An 8,147-nucleotide genomic window follows, 5' to 3' on the forward strand; every position below is an offset into this window, starting at 1 on the left:
TAGGTCCATTTCTAGCCTTCTGAGAGTTCTCCAGACTGCTCACTGCAGGGGTTGGAGCAATTTACATTCCCACCAGCAGTGCAGTAGGGTTCTTTTGTCCCCACAATCTTTCCAGCATTTCACAGAGTCACTTCACAGGCTACTAGTTCTTCAAGCAGTATTTAGGGTAGGAGTACTTAATTGTTCAAAATTGCTTATTCTTTATTTAGCTGTGAGATTTTGATTCATTTTCCCAATATTGAATTATCTAATGAACTAATAATATAGATTATTCCCAATTCATTTGGTTTCCTGAGGATGATTTGACTTCAAAATCAGTGCTGTGACATGTTCAGTTTGAGTTCTTAGACCAAACACTTCCTATTTCCTTATGTAAACATTTCAGTTCCTTTAGGAGCTATAGGTTCTTCTTGTTTCGATTTTTTTAATTTTTAAAAATTTTATTAGTAATTTAATACTGATTTACATAATAACAGGGCTACAGCTCTGTACTGTTCCCACCACCAGAGTTCTGTATTCCCATTCTCTCCATTGTAAATGTTCCAAGTTTGTAACTGAGCCTGTAGAGGGCTCCAGAAGGCAAAATTTAGTTAGCAAGGATGACATTTTACTGTGAAAAACACCTTTTTGCTTGGCTAGCCAACACACATGCACACATGGAAGCCTGTTTAAAAAGCATCACCTTTACCACCCACACTTCATATTTTTTCTAAAAAAGAAAAGTTTTTTTTATTTTTCGTTTCAGCGTAGGCACCACATGGGGTAGAGTGGTACTAGGACTTCTCTCTTACACACATATGATTTAACTAATGAAACAAATCTTAGAAAAATGTATTATGTCATTTAGAATGCTACTTCTGAGGGACTAGGGTGACAGACTACTGCTCATGTATTCAAAATTGAATACAGCTAGGAGTTTTTTTTTCCTTTCACAGCAACATTAAGTGCAAAATTTTCGTCCAGCACTGGTGCAGCGGGTTAAGCGCATGTGGCAAAATTTTCACTTGATAATTAACTCTGTATGGCCTGTGAATGGTACTATAAGTATCCAAACAACCCGTGGCAGAAAAGAGGGAAGTTCCCCATCCCTGATTGACTATAATTCACACTATGTCTATGAAGTATACAACTACTGCCAGTAGTGATGGTCCAAATCTCTAAATGAAAACAGGAAAGATAACACATACTGTGTACTGTTCTTACATTGCTGAAGGTTTTCTCACCATGTCTAATATATCAGCTAGGCTCTCTGCCCCCCACACCACCCCCCAGATATGGCATTTCTGAGAAGTGAATAGGAGCCTGCAACTCACAAATAGTTTTCCAAAAATATTAGGAACTCACTATAGAGGCTTGCCATAAAAATACAGTCCTTTCATAAATGGTCTAGTTTCTAAGTAGATTTTAATAATTTACTTCAATCTTTAAAGATGTTACTTTGGCTATAGTTGATTTATCAATAATAGGCACTTGAAAATATAAAAGTAAGAGTGAATGAAACTCCTTTGACATACTTGGGGCTCTAGGAAACTGCACAGTACCATTCTGTTGAGATGGTGGCAAATAATTTTCACATGAGTGGCTAAAGTGCAGAAATGTATAATTTATTAGGATTTAAGTAAATCACAAAGGTAGAACTAATTGGCTGAAATTTCTCAAAAGATAAAAAAGTGTAAGTCTAAGAAACTAAGTCCTGTATATAAAATTCTTCCCACCTTTAATATCTCAAAGCAAAGCATGTTGCTAATATATTTTTAACATTTGTTGACAGTAAAATGATTTTTAATCACTTCATTGGGGAAATAATGATTTTTTTTCTTCCACCAGTGTTCTCATAACTCCATTGCTACCAAAAGCCATCTTTTAAATTTTCTTTTCATATTTCTTTCTCTCTCTTTTTTTTTTTTTGGATAGAAATTAAGAGGGAAATAGATACTGATAGAAAGAGAGACACCTGCACCCCGGCTTCATTGCATAAAGCTGGGGAAATAATATTTTTTATTTTTTATATTTTTTATTTATTTATTACTGAGTAAAGACAGAGAGGACTTGAGAGGGGAGGGGGAAACAGAGGGAGAGCATTACCTGTAGCCCTGCTTCAACACTCTTGAAGCGTTCCCCCCTGCAGATGGTGACCAGGGACTTGAACCTGTATCCTTGTGCCCTGTAATATAAGTACTTAACCAGGTGCACCACCACCTGGCCCCAGGAAATGATCATTTACAAGATAGTTGTTGCCACATGAATACAGTTTCATATCTCCGCATGACAGGTGTCTGTGTATCACTCTTCCCATAAACTGAGGCTTCTTCCACTATCTTGAACGGGATCCCAAAAACCCTACCATCGTTTTTCCCTCTGGCTTTGCTACAATAAACCACATCTAACCATAATTCTACCTTGTAGATAGTAAAATAATTTTAAAAGACTTATTTATTCAATTATTTTTATGAGAGAGGAGGCAAGGGCACAACTAAACTTGGGTCCTCTGGGACCACAAACACAAGACTTATCTTCTATTGCTGACAGCCCAGTCCCTCAGAAGTTATCATTTTGAACGATATAATTCATTTTTTTATATTTATTTTATTTATTCCCTTTTGTTGCCCTTGTTGTTTTATTGTTGTAGTTATTATTGTTGTTGTTGTTGTTGGATAGGACAGAGAGAAATGGAGAGAGGAGGGGAAGACAGAGGGGGGAGAGAAAGATAGACACCTGCAGACCTGCTTCACCGCCTGTGAAGCGACTCCCCTGCAGGTGGGGAGCTGGGGTTCGAACCGGGATCCTAATGCCGGTCCTTGTGCTTTGCGCCACCTGCGCTTAACCCGCTGCGCTACAGCCGGACTCCCCGATATAATTCATTTTTTAAAACAAGAAAATACTTTTTCTAAAAACATACACAGCTGCAAGAGAACATGTGTTTTTTTGTTTGTTTGTTTCCCTAATGGAACACCATATTATCTATGGAAATAGTCCCGGGAGTCCCATGGTAGCACAGTGAGTTAAGTGCAGGTGGCGCGAAGTGCAAGGGTCGGCGTAAGGATCCCGGTTCGAGCCCCTGGCTCCCCACCTGAAGGGGGGGGTCGCTTCACAGGCGGTGAAGCAGGTCTACAGGTGTCTATCTTTCTCTCTCCCCTCTGTCTTCCCCTCCTCTCTCGATTTCTCTCTGTTCTATCCAAGAATGATGACATTAATAACAATAACTACAACAACAATAAAAAACAAGGGTAACAAAAGGAAAAATAAATATAATAAGAAAATGAAAAAAAAATAGTCCCAAGAGCCCATAAAATATTTTCTGGGTGGCCCAAGAGGTGGCACAGTAGAGAAAGCAACTGAACTCTCAAGCCTGAGGTCTTGGGTTCAGTTCTCAGTATTGCATATACCAGAATATTGCTTTGGTTGTTTAAAAAATTTTTTAAAATTATTTTTTATTTATTTATTGGACAGAGACAGTCAGAAACAAAACAATGACATGTCTCTATAAACAAAACAATGACATGAAAATCAGTTTTATTCACTGAGAATATATCCTTTTAAACAAGTTAATGGCATACATATAACTATAAGAGAACACTGCTATTCTCAGCACTTTTTGTCTAGGAAATTCAGTATACTACATGAAAGCATCAGTAAATTAAAATATGTAAACTTATTTATGTACAACAGAATTTTCCTTCACACTGGGGTTAAAAGGAAGGAGGCACCAGAAATATTGAAAAACACAAAGAAGCAAGGGAGAAATATTGTAGGATTATCATAATTCAGTTTGCCACAGGGAAAATACTTAAGATAACGTTGAAAATAAAATAAACATAGATTATGATATAGCCAAATTATTGTGAAATGTATCAAATTGGCTGGCTGTACATTGTAGAGGTCACAAAAATATTACTTTAAAATGGTTCCTCACAAATTAGCATATATAAACTCTGTTCTTTATGATTTTTCAATATGCTACCTAAAAACATCGTGATGCTCCCCAAGGGAGTCTGAGTCCAATTCCAGGTAGATGAGACAGATGGAGTCAGAATGGCATTGTTTGACAGACACTAATTTAAAGGACCAGTGACATTCAACAAACTTGCAATATTCCCTTTTATTAGAAACAGTAGAACACAGAGGTTAAAGGCATAAGTTCTGAAATGAGACCCATATTCAAACTCTGGTCCCACCACTAAAGACTGATCTCTGGAACAATCCACATGTAATCTTGCCAAAACTACTTTCAAAGTTGAGCACTTCATAGTGCTGAAGAGAGTACTGCAGGTGTCTCTTTCTCACACTCTGTCCATATATATATATATATATATATATATATATATATATATATATATATATATATATCCCTCCTTTATAAACTATTCTCTGTCCCATCAAATAAAGAAAAATATGGCCACTGAGATTGGATTTGTTGAGCACCAGTATTAACCCTGGTGACAAGAAAGTAAATAAGTAAATAAATAAAGTAAGTAAATAAATAAAAATAATTTAAAAGTTAAGATATTTGAAATATGATTAAAAAAATGTGTTGTATGGCCTGGGAGGCTGCCATGACCTGTAGCATCCACACTTGCATGCATGAAGGAGATGTTTGGAGTTCAGTCACTGGCATCATTGTTGCACATGCCAGAGTAATGCTTTGGTTCTCTTACTCCTTTTGTTCTCCTTTTCCCTCTCATATTAAAAAAAATAAATCTTAGGGAGTCAGGTGGTAGTGCAGCAAGCCGGTTAAGCGCACGTGGCGCAAAGCACAAGGACCGGCATAAGCATCCCAGTTCGAGTCCCCGGCTCCCCACCTGCTTGTAATGCTTCCTAAGGATTTTTTTTTTTTTTTTTAATCAGAACACTGCTCAGCTCTGTAAAGTGCTGCCAAGGATTGAACCTGGAACCTCAAAGCCTCTGGTATGAAGGTCTTTTATATAATTATACTATCTCTCAGGTTAAGGTTTATTTTTTTTAATATTTATTTATTTATTTTTGTTGCCCTTGTTGTTTTGTTGTTGTAATTATTATTGTTGTTCTTATTGATATCATTGTTGGATAGGACAGAGAGAAATGGAGAGAGGAGGGGAAGACAGAGAGGGAGAGAAAAAGACAGACACCTGCAGACCTGCTTCACTACCTGTGAGGCGACTCCCCTGTAGGTGGGGAGCCCGGGGCTCAAACCGTGATCCTTCCACTGGTCCTTGAGCTCTGTGCCACGTGCGCTTTACCCGCCCGCCGTGCTACCGCCGGATTCCCAGTTTTTAAATTTTTTAAAAATTACCTTTATTTGTTGGATAGAGACTGTCAGAAATCGAGAGAAGAGGGGGAGATAGGGTGAAAGACAGAGACACCTGCAGCACTGCTTCACCACTCGTGATGCTTTCCTTCTGCAGGTGGGGACCGAGGCTTTGAACCTGAGTCCTCCTGCACTGTAACACATGCGCTCAAACAGGTGCATCATCACCAGGCAGGCCCCTTACACATTTTCATTTATAAAGAAAAGGTGCACATTTAGAAAAATAAATGTCAAGGGTCGGGCGGTAGTGCAGCTGGTTGAGCGGAAGTGGCGCAAAACTCAAGGACCAGCGTAAGGGTCCAGTTGGGCCCGGCTCTCCACCCGCAGGGGAGTCGCTTCACAGGTGGTGAAGCAGGTCTGCAGGTGTCTATTTTTTTCTCCCTCTCTCTGTCTTCCCCTCCTCAATTTCTCTCTGTTCTATCCAACAATGAACGACATCAACAACAACAATAATAACCACAACAAGGTTACAACAACAAGGGCAACAAAAGGGGGGGGGGATAGCCTCCAGGAGCAGTGGATTCATGGTGCAGGCATTGAGCCCCAGCAATAACCCCGGAGGCAAATAAATAAATAAATAAATAAATGTTTAGAAATTGTCGTTTTGAACAGCTTAACAGGTAATTTAGGTTTTGCTGCAAAATGACACAAAACAAACAAACAAAAAAAGTGTGAGAAGTTTCATTAATCAGCTATCATTTCTATGTTCACTCCCCTACCTGCTTTTCTTTCTTGAGCATGTAAAGTGCTTGTAATCCTATTTCAGACTAAATGGCATTCTGCCTTGTGAGAATTTACGTGTTTGTACAGGCCCTGCAACAAAATAAACATTCCTTGATGTTAGAAATGGGGGGGGGGGGTTTGAGAAGCTGGCAGTATCGCAGTGGGTTAAGCACACATGGAGTGAGGCCCAAGGACCAATGACGAAGGACCAAGGACTGCTGTAAGGATCCCGGTTTGAGTCCTCCGCTCCCCACCTGCTGGGGGTGGGGGTGGGGGCGGGTGTGTGTGTGTCACTTCAGAAGCAGTGAAGCAGGTCTGCAGTTGTCTTTCTTTTTTTTTTTTTTTAATAAAATTTTTTAATTAATTAATTTATTTATTTATTTTCCCTTTTGTTGCCCTTGTTGTTTTTCTTTTTTCTTTTTTCCTTGTTGTTTTTTATTGGTGTTATAGTTATTGTTGTAGTAGTTATTATTGTTGTTGGATAGGACAGAGAGAAATAGAGAGACAGGGGAAGACAGGGGGAGAGAAAGACACCTGCAGACTTGCTTCACCTCCTGTGAAGCGACTCCCCTGCAGGTGGGGAGCCAGGGGCTCGAACCGGGATCCTTATGCAGGTTCTTGTGCTTTGCAACACGTGCGCTTAACCTGCAGTTGTCTTTCTTTCCCCCTTTCTGTCTTCTCTCGATTTCTCTGTCCTATCCAACAACAATAATAATAACAAAGTCAACAAAAATGGAAAAAATGGCTTCCCAGGACCAGTGGATTCCTAGTGTAGGCACGGAGCCCCAGAATAACCCTGGAGGCAAAAAAGTAATGTGTGGGGGGAGTGGAGGGGGGAGTAGAATGGTGGTGGGGTGGGGATACAGCATAATGGTTATGCAAAATGCCTTTCATGTCTGAGACTCTGAGGTCCCAGCTTCAACTCCTGTCACCAACATAAGCCAGAGCTGAGCAATACTCTCCCTGTTTCTCTTTCTCATGAAGAAAATTAAATAGGGGCCAGGCTGTGGCACACCTGGTTAAGTACACACACTAGAGTGCACAAGGACCCAGTTCAAGTCCCTGGTCCCCACCTATAGGGAGAAAGCTTCACAAGTGGTGAAATAGAGCTGCACATGTTTCTTTCTCTCTTTCTTTCTTTCTTTCTTTCTATCTATCTATCTATCTATCTATCTATCTATCTATCTGTCTCCTCCCTCTCAATTATTCTCTGTCTCTATTCAATAACAAATAAATAATTAATTAATAAAAATTTAAAAAATGTGTAGCGGGAAATAGGGAAGTGACAGCGTGGGCAGGAAGACCCACATAGAATGTTGCCATCTGCCTGAGAGGCTCTCTGAATTCAGTTGGTTTGTGTTCAAAAAGCAGTGCCAGCTACATGGCTTGACGACTTGTGTTGTTTAATAAAACATAGACGTGACACAGAAAGCCTTGGCTGCACCTTGGGTTTGATTTTGCTAGTACTGATAATGGCGGATGCGCTTTGCTTGGTCTCGGTCTGCTTCCCCTGCATTTGGAACGATGAGCTAATGTGCTACTCCAGAGAACTTGGCTCTAGGTAATCACCTCTCCTTTCTCTGTGGTCTTTCTAGTTTAATTGCACAACCTAATGACTGGTCCAGGGATGAATGATGTTGAAGGTGGGGAAGCTGAATGGCGGGGCAGAGAGGAGAGGGTGAATGCTAGAGCTGAGCAGTGCTCTGGTCTTTTTATCTTTCTCACTGTATCTCTTTGTATCTTTCTTAGAAAATAAAATTTAAAAAATTCTACAAAAAAGAGAGAAAGCATGTGAGTGTGAGAAGCTATGTTACAAGGTGTAGCCTCAAGTCTACCCTCAATTATGGGAGCAGGTCTTTCATAAACATTAGCAGTCTTTGTTTTTATTTATTTATTTTAATTAAAAGTTTTATTTATAAAAAGGAAACATTGACTACACTATAGGATAAGAGGGGTACAACTCCACACAATTTCCAACATCAGAACTCTGTATCCCATCCCCTCCCCTGATAGCTTTCTTATTCTTTAACCCTCTGGGAGTATGGACCCAGGGTCATTGTGGGATGCAGAAGGTGGAAGGTCTGGCTTCTGTAATTGCTTCCCCGCTGAACATGGGTGTTGATAGGTCGATCCATACTCC

This window comes from Erinaceus europaeus, chromosome 2 (assembly GCF_950295315.1).
Source record: "Erinaceus europaeus chromosome 2, mEriEur2.1, whole genome shotgun sequence".
Taxonomy (NCBI): Eukaryota; Metazoa; Chordata; class Mammalia; order Eulipotyphla; family Erinaceidae; genus Erinaceus; species Erinaceus europaeus.